General features: G+C 39.5%; 1 pseudogene; it reads left to right on the top strand.

Moving 5' to 3' along the window:
* Positions 1–15,007: 15,007 nt before the first annotated feature.
* On the top strand, positions 15,008–15,577 carry LOC147420425 (uncharacterized; annotated as a pseudogene).
* The last annotated feature ends 1,805 nt before the right edge of the window (positions 15,578–17,382 follow it).

Here is a 17,382-nt window from a genome sequence, read left to right as displayed (position 1 = left end):
GCAAAGAAGCAATCATATCAGATTTCTGCAAACGCAGCAAACTGGCAAAATTCAGATGACCAAAACGTGCATGCCAAAGTTTTGCATCTGAAATAGCCGTTGAATCTGCAACAGCATTTGCAAAATTTTGTCCACACTTGTCATACAAAGTGAGCTTATACAGCCCACGACACAAAAGCCCAGATGCAACAATTTCATCACCAAAACGGAGATCATGAACTGTACATCTGTCATCCACAAATTTGACTGCAAGTCCAAGTCTAGCAAGTGCGGATACAGACAAGAGATTCTTCTTGATCCCAGGTACATAAAGTGCATCAACAAGTGTGAAGGAACTGCCATTAGCAGCAGTGAGCACAATCTTTCCAACTCCCTGAACTGGATAAGAGGCGTTGTTGGCACAAGTGACTGAATTCCTATGAGAGGTAAACAATTCACGATGTGAGGTAATGTGCTTTGTAGCACCACTGTCGAAATACCACACATGTGAATCTGTAGCAACTGAGAAGCATGCATCATGGACAACAGGATTATAAGTGCACTCTGTGCTAAAAGACCATTCTGCATCAACATCAACAACACAATCTCCTTTCACAGAAGACTCAACAATGGCTGCATTTGTAGTGGAGCCAACATTTGCAGTGGAACCACCCTCTTTCTTCTTAGCCTCTTTGGCCTTCAACTTAGGACACGACTTGATCAAGTGATCATTCGCTTTACAATAATGGGAATGCATATTCTTTTTGCCCTTATCACCAGAATTTCTAGACGAATTGCTGCCAGCAGAAGCATTAGGAACATAATTTTTTCCACTCGCAGCAGAACCATAAGAAGTGGCACCTAGTTAGCTTGGCATGAACAATACTTGTAAAAGAGAGAGAGAGAGAGAGAGAGAGAGAGAGAGAGAGAGAGAGAGAGAGAGTTAGAGAAATTGACAATAGTTGAAGACGATTTCCCCCTCCAAAAGGCTTTTGTATTATAGATTCTCCCTTAAAGAGAGACATGATACAATACATCTTTGTGCACCTTGAGACCTTGTTGATGCATGAAGATGGTAAACTTCATGCACCAAATTTATGCCAGTACTACCTTGCAAAAACATTAACTTGTCCTCAGCCTCAATCACAAGACCTCAAACAATTTCAAAGATGGAGAGAGCTAGCCGGGAGTGAGGGATGGGAAGAGGAAAAAGAAGTACCATACGAGAAAGAAGTAGTTTCCTCACCATAGATTACTCTTGGAGCTTAGTTTAGCATAGTAATATAGATGGTAGAGAAGATGAGCATGCCATTGAATCTTGACTCTTGGTTAGATTTTCATCCCATAGCCAACAGGTGTTGGTGTAGGCTCTATACTTTTCAAACTTGGAGAAGGAGATGGAGTAATTCTTGCTCAACACAATAAAAGAGAGTGTGAGTGTCATGTGAGAATAAGCCAAAATGAGTCCCCTCCTTGCCTAGGTAGACGCCTGTGTCTCTTTACTCATGCTTGATCACTATTGGCCCTTGCCAATCCTAGCCAATCACAGGCTGTGATCATTTCAGGCAATAGAGATAGCATTTGTACACATTTCCTTCTTTTCCCTTTTGAGAGAGAGAGCTTAGTAATTAATAAAATGCATCTAAATTCTCATTGGACCTCCCTAAAGACCATCCAATAGGATTCATGCACACCATGAGTATAACATGGGTAGCTCCTTGACATGTGTCCTTCTTACCTTTTAAGTCTTGGGCTTGCCTTGATTGTGTGAGTGAGTGCGTGTGTGTGTTTGTGTGTGTTCTCTCTCATGTCCCTACCTTTAGTGATCGCCCCCTCCTTTGTAGCAGTCATGCTTGACTTTGAACACGTCAAGCACCTTAGTCATCAAGCATGAGAAGCACCTCAAGCACCTTAGTCAACTCAAGCAAGGCAAGCACCTCAAGCGCATACCTAGCTTGCCTAAGGTTTAAAGTACCCAAAGGTCATAGGTCTAAGGACTTTTAATACTAACCTTTTGAGGTCTTTTAATATCCATTATCTGCTCATTTCTCTTTGATAAACCATCTCTCTTTTGGACCCTTAATGAGAGGTAGCCTCCTCTCCCTTTTGGATCTAAAACCACATATCTATATTCTAACTCTCGTTCCCTTTCATTTTCCCACATTAAATGCTCAGTTCAATATGAGAAAATCATAAGATACGTAGATATTAGATTTTATGACATTACACTACAAGAGGTCACTTAAATTTCGACGCCAAATTATGGGTGACAATGGCGGGCGTCGGTATATGTGCAGATAAGTATGGAGGGACATGAACATTTTCAACATTTTCATCTTCAAATTTTTGACGCTTATATCAATGATTTTTTTGACGCTTATATAGATATGTATTCCGATGTTTAATGCCTGCAAGAGCGCCTGTACTGACAGAACCTGCAAAAACCAAAACGCGGGTCTTTCCCTGAGAATTTATCTAATTTGTGTGCCTCTTCTCTTGGTCTCGTCCTCGTCACCTACTGCAGATCTGGTGCCCAACAACGTGCTGGAGGTGAGAATGTTGCTTGTTGACTACTCCTTCGCATCCATTAGGAATAGAATGGGGTGTATGAGGGCCTCTTTATTTGGCAGTTTATAGAAGTCAAACCTTTAGTATTAAGAAAGTAATCAAAGAACAACTTTTGAATTCAAACGGCTAGTTTATTTGAATTCAAATTTCACCCCCAAAATGGAATTAAAAATCTAGTAGGTAAAACCATATCATGTAGCATATCTATGGAAAGAGCTCAATGCAACGATTGTAGATCTATCATCTGTGCTCAAATCCAAGATCATATGTGGGACTTATGGAAGGCCAAAAATCATAAAATTGTCCACCTCCTTTTTGGGGGGAAAAGTGCATGCTTTGACCACTCTTACACATCTCTTGCACACCCACCATTCTAGCACACATGGCATACACCTATTTGTCAAAATGTTAATCACTTCCATATGCTCATGGCAAATAAAGAGGCCCTCCTATACCCCATCCTCTTCCTAATGAAGCTGAGATTCTTTTCAAGTTTGCTTGTAGGTTTATGGTTTAGTGTTTAACATAGTCTGTGTGTGTGTGTGTGTGTGTGTGTGTGTGTTTTTGCAGGTTTGAAGACGTTTACAAGACCCTTTTTTTCTCAAAAAGGCCGCCTCCGAGTGCTCAAAAGTTTTATGCATATTAAATTACTTTAAAATTATATTGTATATTGACAAAATAAAATTTCTTTAATTAGGATTTCTATGCGTAAATTTTCATGCATTTTTGTTTAGAAATTATGCTTTGAAAAAATTGTTTTGAAATTATGGTTTGGGATAATTTTGATTTGAAATTATGCTACGGAAAAATTTTGTATGCTTTCAAGAAAATTTCTTTCAAAATTATGCTATGGAAAATTTTTGTTTTGAAATTACGCTACCATCTCATCATCATCATGCGATTGAGGAGGTTTAGGTTATAGGTTTCAGTAAGGTGTAGTTTTGGTTATAGCATAGCTTAGGGTCTATGTTATATGTTCTGTTATAGGTCATACATTAGGTTAGGTTAGGTTAGGTTAGGTTACATTAGGTTTAGGTTATAGGTTAAGTTAAGTTAGTTTATGGGCTAGATTATAAACTAGGTTAGGTTAGTTTATACGTTAATTAGGCTAGGTTAGATTAGCTTATAGGTTAGGTTCTAGGTTAGGTTTAGGTTATAGGTTGGGTTATAAGTTATATACTAGGTTAGGTTTAGGCAACATGTTAGGTTATAGGTTAGGTTAATTACGTTAGGTTATTAGTGGTACATAAAATACTAGGCTAGGTTATAGTTTAAGTTAACTAATGATTAGGTTATAGGTTTGGCTGGAAAAAAATATGATGCTTCCAACTGAAACATGGGTGGCCCATAACCATGATGTAAATAGCTTACAAATTTATTGCCAAGTCAATTTTCCAAAGAATCTATCCCACTATGGATAAGGGTATCAATCCTCCCCAACAAGATTTTATCAAAGGAAGATGTATTTAAGATAACGCCTTGACAGGAATGGTTGGATTAGAATACACACCTTTCACCATGCAAGATTGTATCGGTTATAGGTTAGGTTATAGTTAGCGGTGTGCGTGGGATGGAAACACACACAAAGCCTCTATAATCACCTGACACACACTCTTGGGATAATACACACACTATGGGGCATCACTCGGCTTAAAAAATCCATCTGGCTGAGACAGGGACCACACCGATGGAGTGAGAGGAGAAAGACTATCCATTTGTGCACTCAACACACACACACACACACACACACACACACACATGTGTATACACAAATTAGCTGGTAAAAGTGAATCTTTTGATCACTCTTACACATCTCTTACACACCCACCATTCTAGCACACATGGCATACACCTATTTGTCAAAATGTTAATCACTTCCATATGCTCATGGCAAATAAAGAGGCCCTCCTATACCCCATCCTCTTCCTAATGAAGCTGAGATTCTTTTGAAGTTTTCTTGTAGGTTTATGGTTTGGAGTTTAACATAGTGTGTGTGTGTGTGTGTGTGTGTTTGTGTGCATGCATTTTTGTAGGTTTGAAGACGTTTACAAGACCCTTTCTTGCTCAAAAAGGCCACGTGCGAGTGCTCAAAAGTTTTATGCATATTCAATTACTTTAAAATTATATTGTATAATGACATAATAAAATTTGATTTATTAGGATTTCAATGCTTAAATTTTCATGCAATTTTGTTTAGAAATTATGCTTTGAAAAAAATTGTTTTGAAATTATGGTTTGGGGTAATTTTGATTTGAATTTATGCTACGGAAAAATTTTGTATGCTTTGAAGAAAATTTGTTTCAAAATTATACTATGGAAAATTTTTGTTTTGAAATTATGTTTTGAAGAAATTTAGTTTTGAAATTATGCTACCATCTCATCATCATCATGCGATTGATGAGGTTTAGGTTATAGGTTTCGGTAAGGTGTAGTTTTGGTTATAGGATAGGTTAGGGTATAGGTTATATGTTAAGTTATAGGTCATACGTTTAGTTAAATTAGGTTTAGGTTATAGGTTAAGTTAAGTTAGTTTATGGGTTAGATTATAGACTAGGTTAGGTTAGTTTATAAGTTAATTAGGTTAGGGAAACTTATAGGTTAGGTTCTAGGTTATAGGTTATAGACTAGGTTAGGTTATAGGTCAGGTTTAGGCAACATGTTAGGTTATACGTTAGGTTAATTAGGTTAGGTTATCAGTTGTACATAAAAAGCTAGGTTAGGTTATAGTTTAAGTTAACTAATGTTTAGGTTATAATAGGTTTGGTTCGAAAAAAATCTGATACTTCCAACTGAAATATTGGTGGCCCATAACCATGATGTAAATACCTTACAAAATTATTGCCAAGTCAATATCCCAAAGACTATCTCACTATGGAGAAGGGTATCACTCCTCGCCAACAAGATTTCATCAAAGGAAGATCTATTTAAGATAACACCTTGACAGCAATGGTTGGATTAGAATACACACCATTCACCATGCAAGATTGTATCGGTTATAGGTTAGGTTATAGCTAGCGATGTGAGCAGGATGGAAACACACACATGGGCTCTATAATCACCTGACACACACTCTTGGGATAATACACACACAGACACACACACACACTATGGGATACCACTCGGCTTATGAAATCCACCTGACTGAGACACGGAACACACCATTGGAGTGAGAGGAGAGAGACTATCTATCTGCCCGCTCAACACACACACACACACACACACACACGTATACACAATGCTTAAAGGATTTCAATGCTTAAATTTTGATGCAATTTTGTTTTAAAAATTACGCTTTGAAAAAAAATTGTTCTGAAATTATGGTTTGGGGTAATTTTGATTTGAAATTATACTACGGAAAAAATTTGTATGCTTTGAAGAAAATTTGTTTCAAAATTATGCTATGAAAACATTATGTTTTGAAGAAATTTTGTTTGTAAATTACGTTACCATCTCATCATCATCATACGATTGATGAGGTTTAGGTTATTGGTTTCGGTAAGGTGTAGTTTAGGTTATAAATTAGGTTAGGGTATAGGTTATATGTTAAGTTATAGGTCATACGTTAGGTTAGGTTAGGTTAGATTAGGTTTAGGTTATAGGTTAAGTTAAGCTAGTTTATGGGTTAGATTATAGACTAGGTTAGGTTAGGTTATAGGTTAATTAGGTTAGGTTAACTTATAGGTTAGGTTAGATTAGCTTATAGGTTAGGTTCTAGGTTAGGTTTAGGTTATAGGTTATAAACTAGGTTTAGGTTATAGGTTAGCTTATAGGTTAGGTTTAGGTTATAGGTTATAAACTAGGTTTAGGTTATAGGTTAGCTTATAGGTTATAAAGTAGGTTAGGTTATAGGCTGTACATAAAAGGCTAGGTTAGGTTATAGTTTAAGTTAACTAATGTTTAGGTTATAGGTTTGGTTCGAAAACAATCAAATGCCTCCAACTGAAACATTGGCGGCCCATAACCATGATGTAAATAGCTCACAAAATTATTGCTAGGTCAATTTTCCAAAGTGTCTATGCCACTATGGATAAGGGTATCACTTCTCGCCAACAAGGTTTCATCAAAATAAGATCTATTTAAGATAGCACCTTGACAGCAATGGTTGGATTAGAATACACACCATTCACCATGCAAGATTGTGTCAGTTATACGTTAGGTTATAGTTAGCAATGTGAGCGGGATGGAAACACACACAACGCCTCTATAATCACCTGACACACACTCTTGGGATAATACACACGCACACACACTATGGGGCACCACTCAGCTTACAAAATCCACGTGGCTGAAACAGGGAACACACTGATGGAGTGAGAGGAGAGAGACTATCCATTTGCCCACTCAACACACACACACACACACACACACACACACACATACACAATTCAGGTCAAAGAAGGAATATTTTTTATGCTTAGATACAATTGACCTTGGGTCAATACCAATGGGGCAAATAACTCACACCATATGGATGAAAAATACCAGATACAATTTGAGCAAAGGCTTCAATCACATAGGAAAAACATACACAACCAAAACATCACAAAAACAATACAAAATTTGGCAAAATAGGCAGCACCATTGCGTCCAGAATGGCCAAAAGTCTCAATCTACAATATCAAAGTGCTCAAATCCGAGCTCGGATAAGTAGTTTATGGCCAAAACAGGCTCCCAAAAACAGCAAAAACTGAGCTACAGTTTTTTAATGTCCACACTTCACTTTATCCCTTGGGCATCTTTGGCCTTTTGATTGGCCTCAAACAGACCCCGAATAGGCAAAAACCCTTCTACATCCATTCGCACAACTGGCACTAAACTGTTCTCAATCATGCATCCCACAATCACGTAAAGTGGCCCCCAAATATAGTTCTCAAAATGACCTTTTTGCATAATTCATCACAAGAAAACACTCTTGTTTCGTCCTCGCTTATCCACGTTGTCATGCTGCTCCGCTTCCAAGACAAAAAAATGAGAAAACGAATGCCAATCAGGCTTATTTGAATCCTACATGATTATTCACCAGTTATAAGGGCTTGGTAACAAGCCAATTTTAAGCTAAAAGTGTGCTAGATGTGGCTCTAAGGGCCAAAAGATGTCAATTGGAGCTACAGATAAGAAGTTATGATAGTTTTATTTGAGTTAGTAGCAGATCCGTACCGGATCGAGCACCTACTGATAAAAGGTCAAAGATGATAGGAATGCATGGGTCCAAAGTAATCACTTCAACGAGCATGTCGGTCTTTCCACTTTGTCAACCGGGGTTTCGGTTGGCAAGATATGGCCAACAACAAAGATCTTCCCATGTACCTTGAGTAGCAGGGGACTTTTTTATCTTACCTCTATCACCTCAAAAGGTGCTTTTCCGGTGTAAGTATGTACAGTGTTATTGTAAGTATACTCCACTAAGGGTAAGTACTTCTCCCATTGGGACTTTTGATCTACTTCTTTGACATAAGCTTTTAGTAGATCAAGAATTGTTAGGTTACCTATTTCACTTTGACCATTTGTTTGAGGATGATAGACCAAAGAGAAGTTTAGCCTTGTAGCTAAATTCTCAAAGAGACCCTTCCTGAAATTATTGGTCATTCTAGGATCTCTATCCAACACTATGGACATTGGCAAGCCATGGTACTTGAAGATTTGTGATATAAAGAGAGTTGCCCTTTGACTCGGGGGATTCACTCTATATACAAAACGAGACGCCACCTGCGAGTGGAAAAATTTGATAAAACCCCTATATACGACTCATATAAGGGAATATGAGCCCCCTTTCTACGCTTATACGAAAGTCAATGTAGAAAACTATCATACCCCTATCTTACATATACAATTTAAGTTTCACATGATCCAACTGAGTAAAACTAGTCAAAGAGCATGTAGCATAGTGACTGACAATGTACTAAGGAACCACTTTTGTTCATAACTAGATGTACCCTCAATGTGTCTTAATTTTACTTTCAAACTATGTGCCTGTTTAGCCCGCACTCTAGCTACTTGTCCATTTTGACCCATCTAAAATACTCAAAGAACATGGTTATAAAGTTGTGTTAGGTTCTCCATGTAAATTTTCATCTATGCAAACTCTTACTCTAGCTACTTGTCCATTTTGACCCATCTAGAATACTCAAAAAACATGGTTATAAAGTTGTGTTAGGTTCTCCATGTAAATTTTCATCTATACAAACTCTTACTCTAGCTACTTGTCCATTTTGAGCCATCTAAATTACTCAAAAAACATGGTTATAAAGTTGTGCTAGGTTCTCCATGTAAATTTTCATCTATACAAACTCTTTATAGCTTTCATCCCTCAAGAAATGAACTATAATAACAAAACAAGAAATTGATACAAAGCAGTGTTGGTTCTTGCATGTATCTTGGTAGCTATTGACTCACAAGTTTGAGGGAAGACTCTTTTGGGAAGCCATGATTTTCAAACACAAAAAATTCCTTCCGTTTTTCCCTTTTCTCACTTCCCCCTTTCCCCCATAAATATGATACCCCCTCCCTTATTTTTAGGCTTAGGAGATAAATTATTGGGGGCCTACCCCTAACTTATACGCTTATGTAACTTGTAAAAAAAACCCCCTCCCCTGCACTTACGTGGTGCGGTAAGTTTTTCATGGTGAATCCCCTGGGCCCTTTGATGGGCTTTGATAGTCTTTTTAACAGGTATGAAATGTACTTGTTTGCTAAACCTGTCTACTATCATCCATATCCTGTATTCCCATCGATAGACTTGGGAAATCCAAAGATAAAATCAATGGATATACTCTCCCATGGGGAATTAGGGATTGGAAAAGTTTGAGGTTGCTTCCCTCTATCAAACTTCATCTTTTGGCATACCACACATCTTGAAACATACATACTCTTGTATGTTTTCTTTAATGGTAGGCCAATAGAAATATGTTTCTATCCCTTTTAGGGTATACTAAATCCCTCTATGCCCTGCATAAGGAGGAGCATGAGATTCATACACTACTTTCTCGCGTAGTGACTTAGTAATGCATAGTCTATTGCCATAGAGAAGATAACCATCTTGTAGGGTAAATGGTCCTTCCTTCTCCCTAGTGCAAGGGCTAAAACCACATCTCTAAAATTGGGATCAATAGCCTATTCATCTATCATAAGACCAAACGTAGTGCAAAATGTGGTCTTTACAATGTCTTGATCAACTATCCTTATTTGATGGTAGCCACCGTTTAGGTCAATCCTATGGAAATAGGTTAAAGTGGAGCATCTCAAAGTCTACTTGGAAAGAGTTTGAGAATGTCCAAAATCACTTTCTTACAAAATTTCCACAAGCTAAGACACAAAGACTATAAATTATCCTACCTCTCAACTTTTTACAAGTGCATGGGAAGCAAGAAAAAGAAGTTAAAAGATGACAAAAAGCAAGATCTTGAGCATGAGATGGATGCAAGAGATAAAGAAGTGTTTCCAAAGATGGAATGCATTATACTTATTACATGATGCCTTGAGAGATTCCCAAGTGAATGAAGATTTGCTACATGCCAATGTACTCCAGTTTGGGAGGAATTTGGTGGGTCATGCTTCATACACTTTTGCACAGTTATAAGGGCTAAAATGTATTGATTGGTGTGATCAAACTATGGAGTGTCGTATGCTAAGACAGAAGTGTTTTTGATTATATGTTTGCGAGCGAATTTCAACCGCTAAAATTGCCTCGTGTCCCTAAAAACTATACAATGGTGATCCGTTTGGCAATACGGTAAGCCATAAAGCTTGCCCACAAGGCATAGCATTGTGGGAAAGCTCGATGGCTTTTCGTTTTGCCAAAAGGATCTCCATTGTGTTGTCTATATTTCTGCGAGCGGTTTTCAAGCCATAAAATCGCTTTGCAACGCTAAAAACAACACAATGGTGAGTCGTTTGCCAAATTGGCAAGCCATAGACCTTGCTGACATTGCATATGCATTGTGGGCAATCTCTATGGATTACCGTTTTGCTAAACACCTCACCATTTTGTTGGTTTTATGTTAGGTTAGGTTAGGAAGTGGCAACTCCCATCTTATATGGTGCTGGAAGTGGCAACACTCAGCTAGCTGTACTGGCACCTTATACATGTTCACATGAAAACAAAGAGGCATGATGAAAAGCCTACCTCATCGACATGACAAGAGAACTTTGTAGGCCAAACTCCTTTCTATTCATTCCAGTGGTACAACGTTGACAATATCACTATTTGCCCCCTCTGCATATTGGAATCGGCCTTCTTTTGCAGTGAAGCCTCAATATCTAATTATAATCCTACATGCACCTTCCCCTCGTAGCAATCATAGCAGCTTTGTGTGCAACAAGACCTAGTTCCTAGCTGAACACTATATCTACCATCAACTATGGCCTTACTCAGCTAGTTTCTGCATGCGCAACTAGTTATGGTCGGCATTCTGCCGCTCCAAGTATAGCTCATATATGCAAATTCAACAACCATATTGTGCCCTCGGCCATCCTTCAATGTTCATGGAAACCATGATATGCAGCAGGTCCCCATGCATAATTCTCAAAATTCACACCAATTCTTTTCCTCGTAGTAATTTTCTCGTGCAGTAGCAAGCCGGGCAGAACCAAAAAGGATCAATATTGGAGACCTTTCAAACCCTGGTTATATTTTGCAAATCATCAACATGGAGAGTGCTTTGGATGCTTTCCAACGTGATGAGCACTCTCAAAGATCATATATTTTGTGAGATCAACCTATGGCAGAGGTCTGTTCTAGTGCTTCTGAAATAGAAGATATCAGATTTCAATCAATGATCAATTGGACTAATTCAATTAAGCTGAAGTCGAATCACCAAAACTCATTGCCTTTGCAGGCCCATCCCAACACTTTTTGTGCTGATGCTATCAGGTTGTTGGCGTTGCAGACAGCGGTCGAAGAGTAACCCTCAAAGTTGACAAGACTAGGACAGAAAAGCTTATGGATCCTCAAGTAATTAATCTAGTTGCTTCAATGCTTGTACTTTTAGCACAGAGTGTGAGGGGATTAGTGGTAGACAACTCAATGTCAAGGGAAACACATTTGGGAATATTGCCACTAGTGCAAGTCACTGGTCTGATGAGCCATTGGCTTCAATCGCACTCCTCGTCTAGATTTTTTGATAGCCTATCTAAATTTTTTATGACAGAAACATCTCTCATGACCAATTCAATGCAGAATATGGTGTCTGTAGGAGGAAGGTTGACAACGTCTAGCTCCAAGCAGATGCATCACTAGCATTGCAACGGAAGTCAATCATGCAGGTGCCTATGTGGCTGCTGACCAAGATCAAAAGAATAGTCAAAGAGCAAAAGCGTAAGCTAATTCTTTTTTACACACAAAGAAGTTTGATGCTGGAGAAGCCAAAGAACACCGACTATGGAGTAATGGCTCTGGAGATAAGTATACCAATATGTCAACACCTATTAGCCTCTAGTGCTGCTGGCCATTCAACAACTGGGTGGGATAGAAAAAGCTTTACACATAATATGGCCAATATTGCAGCATGTAAAGAGCTTCTCTTGCTAACCCGTGTGCACGCGGTAGCCAATGCAGCTGCAATTGGGATTAGCAACAACAATATACTGCAGCGTTCCTCTTCAGCAGCTGCATATGAAGTAGGTAATGCTGATGGTGTGGATTTGAACGCACAACAATTATTTCTTCGGAGCTCCCTTCTTGCCAATAACCACGATTGGTGATGGATCCTATGAGCAAAGGTCCATGTACACAGCAGTTATTGGATCAAGTTTAGATGGCTACAGATGGCAGACATTAGTTTGGTATTGTATCCAACACAAACCCTTATTTTCCCTTGGAGGAAAGCTACTCCAAGGCGGGCAGTCAAAATCTATTCACGTCTTCTCAAAGGTCTTTTGTGCAGCAGGCGGTCGAGGTAGAAACTCCATATAGTAGCTATAGTATGCTGAACAAGCCGAGTGCAATTATCGTCAACAACAACTTAACATTCCATAACGCAAGGCATGCTTCTATTAATATACTGTCCAAATGCAGAACCAACTTCAGCGTCAAGAGGACAGAGTTTGTTTACTGTTGAATGCATTTTCCAACCTCAAGACACAAAAGATATTTTATTTAGTTATACACTCAATATATCATATATGTTAGGTTCAAAGCGTCCTCTTGTGCAAATTTCCGCTTGATTGAGATCCTGATTAAAACCCCTTGGAAACAACATACGACAAATGGATTGAAAAATTTGACGTTGTGTTTCCTTGAAGTACGGTAGGATGATGTGTTGAAATGTGTAACATGGGGCATTTACAAGTTCTAGTTGGTCATAGCTCGTCACAATGCCTAGTAGACAGCTGAATGCAAGGTAGTATGGGCTTCATAACTACTAAATATGACAACGTCTCCACCATTTTCTGGCTCACTTTTGAAGGTGAATGATGTCGAGCAGAACGCCACGTACCCGTACTAATGCCTATGAGCATCACGTAATAGTAGTTCGCCAAATGCACGTTTAGAGTATTGATGAGTGGACTAAATATAGTGCCTTTCGCTATGGGGATGCGGACCTCAAAATGCCCATATCATGTGCAGTTAGGAAGCACGATACGTAACGTGTGCTAGTCAACAAGGAGGCAAGAAGACATAATTGTTGATCAAAGCAACTTACAACACACACACACGTGCACGTGCGCACGAGGCACGCAGGCGCGCGCACACACACACACAGAGACAAGGTAATACTGATCAGAGGACATGGAACATAGAGTTACATCTTCATGTTTTGTGTATGGCACGGAGGACAGATATTCAAAACACTGCACGTTCTAATTGCACAAGCGCGATTCCATCTCAACGACATTACAAGGTCTGTTATCTGTATCCAATTTCCCATGCGCATGTGTTTACTTGGCTCAACACATTAACGCTACGGGCAAGGGCGCAGCTTCCGTTTCTTATAATTTTTTGGAGAGACCACAGTGCGAGCTCTCCACCATACTTGTGTATGGTACCTCTATATGATGTGCATTGTATACTTTGCACTTTCAATCTTTGACATTTCAGTGCAACACGATTTGTTTAACTATTCACATTTCGTTTTTGTAGTTAAACTCAAATATTGGCATGTAGATCGAACAATCAAAAAGCAGGAGTACAACATTGCGGGTCAGTAAGGCACCTCATTTATTGTTGCAGCTCGTTCATACTTTTATCTGTTTGCTTGTTTTATAATTATCCGCATTACTTCCTTTACTTCGGTTTATTTGGATCTCGTTTTCATAGCTATACACTCGATCGATGTTGATCAACATTTGCACATGTTAGTTATACACACAACTCTTTGCATACGGTTGCTAGCCAATGCATGTGAAGTATTACAATAGTGAATACACAAGTAGTGAATGCATGTGGTGTATCAAAGTAGTGAATTGACCTTGTGCATCCTTACTTTAGCTCTAAATAGTTGATATTATACTAGGTGTCTAAATTATTGATTCCATACTATATATGTCCTCGTTTCCCAGTACTAGGTGTCAGTATGAAGTTGTCAAGACCTACAAGATTACAGTCCAAGCGTCAATAAGCTAGGGAGTAAACTGCAGACAACTTGTGACTAACTTATTGTCCATATGCTAGGCCATGGTCTGAAATTAGTGCATTGTATAAAGGTTGGAGCATGCAATGTGACATCTTTGCTCACAATATAAAAATATGTCCCTCCCGCACGACGGCATACCTCACATATATAGGGATTAACGAGGTCGACAAACAAATGAAATAGACACTACTCTTGCTCTCACTTGTGTATTATCGTTGGGTGCTTTGCCATCGGAGCGGCAACAACAAGACTTAGCAGCATTGCATCTACAATCCATTACTAGTTCAAGATACCAGTTTTGAATCGATAGTATCCCCTCTCTATTCATGAGACCGATGAGTGATATTTGGACATAAAAGAGGCAGATATTATAATTATAGACGAGCTATCCGTGTTAATCCAAACGAGGTTTTACCTATCGTAAGACAAAATGTTAACATAGAAAGTAGGACATTGGCAAATCCCTTCAACAACAAATGTGTTTGCTTGCACGATGACCTTGCCCAACTATTCACAGTTTGTAGTCACACATGGGAGCTTTGTAACAAATGCCATATATTCACAAGCTCGATCCAGAGGCTACTTGCAAGTTTATACAAGATGTCATGCTTGGTAAGACATGCAGCGGACCTTAAATTGCTTATGTTCTTGACCATTATTTGTGAAGTAAAACCAGACTTCCTAGCTATTATATACATAGCTGCACCAGCACCAATACTCTTATCAACCAGCAAGTGTACAGATCTCTCCCCCCCCACCCCCCCCACTATCGAACTCTCTCATAAGACTCTTTCTCTCAACTGATCATCTCTCCCTTTCTCTGTGGCTCGCACACGCACCTGCCACGCCCACGTCAGCCCGGACACACACACACACAAATCGAGGCCACCATGCATAATCACTCTCAAGGGTCAGCTCATGCGTTGTTGTTGAAGAGGCAGCAGTCGATCCAGGTCTCCCTAAACGTTGCCCTCATGTTGTTAATACTCGTGATGCCAGCAGCCCACGCAGGACGGGCGGCATCCTGGAGCATCGTGCAGTCCAGGCCCCTGGAGTACTATGTCCAAGTGGGGCTGGCCCCCCGTGACATGCACACCCTCATCGCTCCCATTGACCCCACCGGCTCGACGGGCACCTTCGGCCAGACACAGCTCTTCGCCTTCAATGTCACGCACGGCGCTGACCCAGCCTCCACGATCCTCGGCTCCATGCGTGGTTAAACCGTCCAAGCCAGCTCCACCGCGGACTTCCACGGCGTCGAAGTGGAGGTCCTCGCCTTCGACGATGGCTCGCTCAATGGCACCATCAGCCTGCAAGGCCTCATCAACGCTGGCACTAACGAGATCGCCATTGTTGGCGGCACCGGAAACTTTCGAGGCGCTCGCGGCTACGGCATCGTCACCTTCCTCAACTCCACTGCCACCCTTGCACTTTACCACCACCAGCTCTTCTTCCTCTAGATGACAGATGACAGCTTCCTAATATCATCGATTGCGCCGGCCGTAGAAGCAGGTCACCCATATAACACTTGACAGCAGCTCATCCATCAATTGTACCATTTTGTGTTCATATAATATACAAAGAGCTAACGCTAGAACATATAAAAATAGTCCATTGGATATGTAGAATGCAGCAGATAGGTTTAGGTCAAATACTCTTATTTTACCTCATGATTGATGTATGCTTGGATAAATGACATTCTGCAACCTCATATACTAGGAAATTTCTACTTTGTGTACATTTGAATATAGAAAGATGGTGTATGAGATCACCTACACACCTTGGGAGCATTTGACTCTCAAAACAATTTTCTAGCACATGAAATTTGTGCAATTAATGGGTGGTACGACTATTAAAATTCAACGTATACCTTCTATCATGCACTAATTTTTTGAGAGGTTGTGCCACCAATTTCTTTGAACCATCCAATAATCTTCTTCACCTCATGATCCAATGTGATATTGATGTGATGCATGTCCAATTGATCTGATGAGTGGACTTTATCTCCACTTAATCAGCTAGTAGACATACCTACGGCCCCCAATTATGGATACTCCCTTTGTGATAGCTTTCGTGTGTGATTAAGAGATTTTTTAAAACAAAAATTGATAGAGTTTCTTTTGTAGCCACGCTCTCATGCTAGTTTTATCATTATTATTTTAAATTACATAGGTTTTCTCTTGTAGCCATGCTCTTATACTATTTTTATCATTAATCTTTTTAAATTTCATAGGATTTCCTTTGTCCACACCCTCTCAAGCTAGTTTTCATCTGAAAAGCAAGTACCATCTATTCAGTGTAGTGTTCCCACACAGTTTGAGGCTTTGAAATCTAAACTTGTCTTCATTGTATCTCAATTATAGGCTCGCACAAACCCAAAGCTTTGAATATCCATAAGGTGCACAAAACTCGCACATCCACATTAGAATTGGTAAGAATTGATCATATTTAATACACTAAAATATGATAATAGCCCCACTCTGTAACAGAATATGGCTATAACATTGATTGTATCGGAATTAAAGTAACAATAGTGAGCATTTCCTTAAGAGAATTCTTAAAGAGCATAAGGAGAGCACTGGATTAAAGGTAGAAAAATGAACATTACACCTAGTTAGCTTGGCATGAACAATACTTGTAAGAGAGAGAGAGAGAGAGAGAGAGAGAGAGAGAGAGAGGAGAGAGAGAGTTAGAGAAATTGACAATAGTTGAAGACGGGATTTACTTGAAGACGATTTCCCCCTCCAAAAGGCTTTTCTATTATAGATTCTCCCTTAAAGAGAGACTTGATACAATACATCTTTGTGCTCCTTGAGACCTTGTTGATGCACGAAGATGGTAAACTTTATGCACCAAATTTATGCCAGTACTACCTTGCAAAATAATTAACTTGTCCTCAGCCTCAATCACAAGACCTCAAACAACTTCAAAGGTGGAGAAAGCTAGTTGGGAGTGAGGGATGGAAAGAGGAAAAAGAAGTACCATACGAGAAAGAAGTAGTTTCCTCACCATAGATTACTCTTGGAGCTTAGTTTAGCATAGTAATATAGATGGTAGAGAAGATGAGCATGCCATTGAAGCTTGACTCTTGGTTAGATTTGCATCCCATAGCCAACAGGTGTTGGTGTAGGCTCTCTACTTTTCAAACTTGGAGAAGGAGATGGAGTAATTCTTGCTCAACACAATGAGAGAGAGTGTGAGTGTCATGTGAGAATAACCCAAAATGAGTCCCATCCTTGCCTAGGTAGACCCCTCTCTCTCTTTA

Source organism: Adiantum capillus-veneris, chromosome 28, assembly GCF_014529385.1.
Source record: "Adiantum capillus-veneris isolate H3 chromosome 28, ASM1452938v2, whole genome shotgun sequence".
In the NCBI taxonomy this organism is placed as follows: Eukaryota; Viridiplantae; Streptophyta; class Polypodiopsida; order Polypodiales; family Pteridaceae; genus Adiantum; species Adiantum capillus-veneris.
Note: the sequence above shows the minus strand (reverse complement) of the source record. Positions and strands in the feature narration are given on the sequence as shown.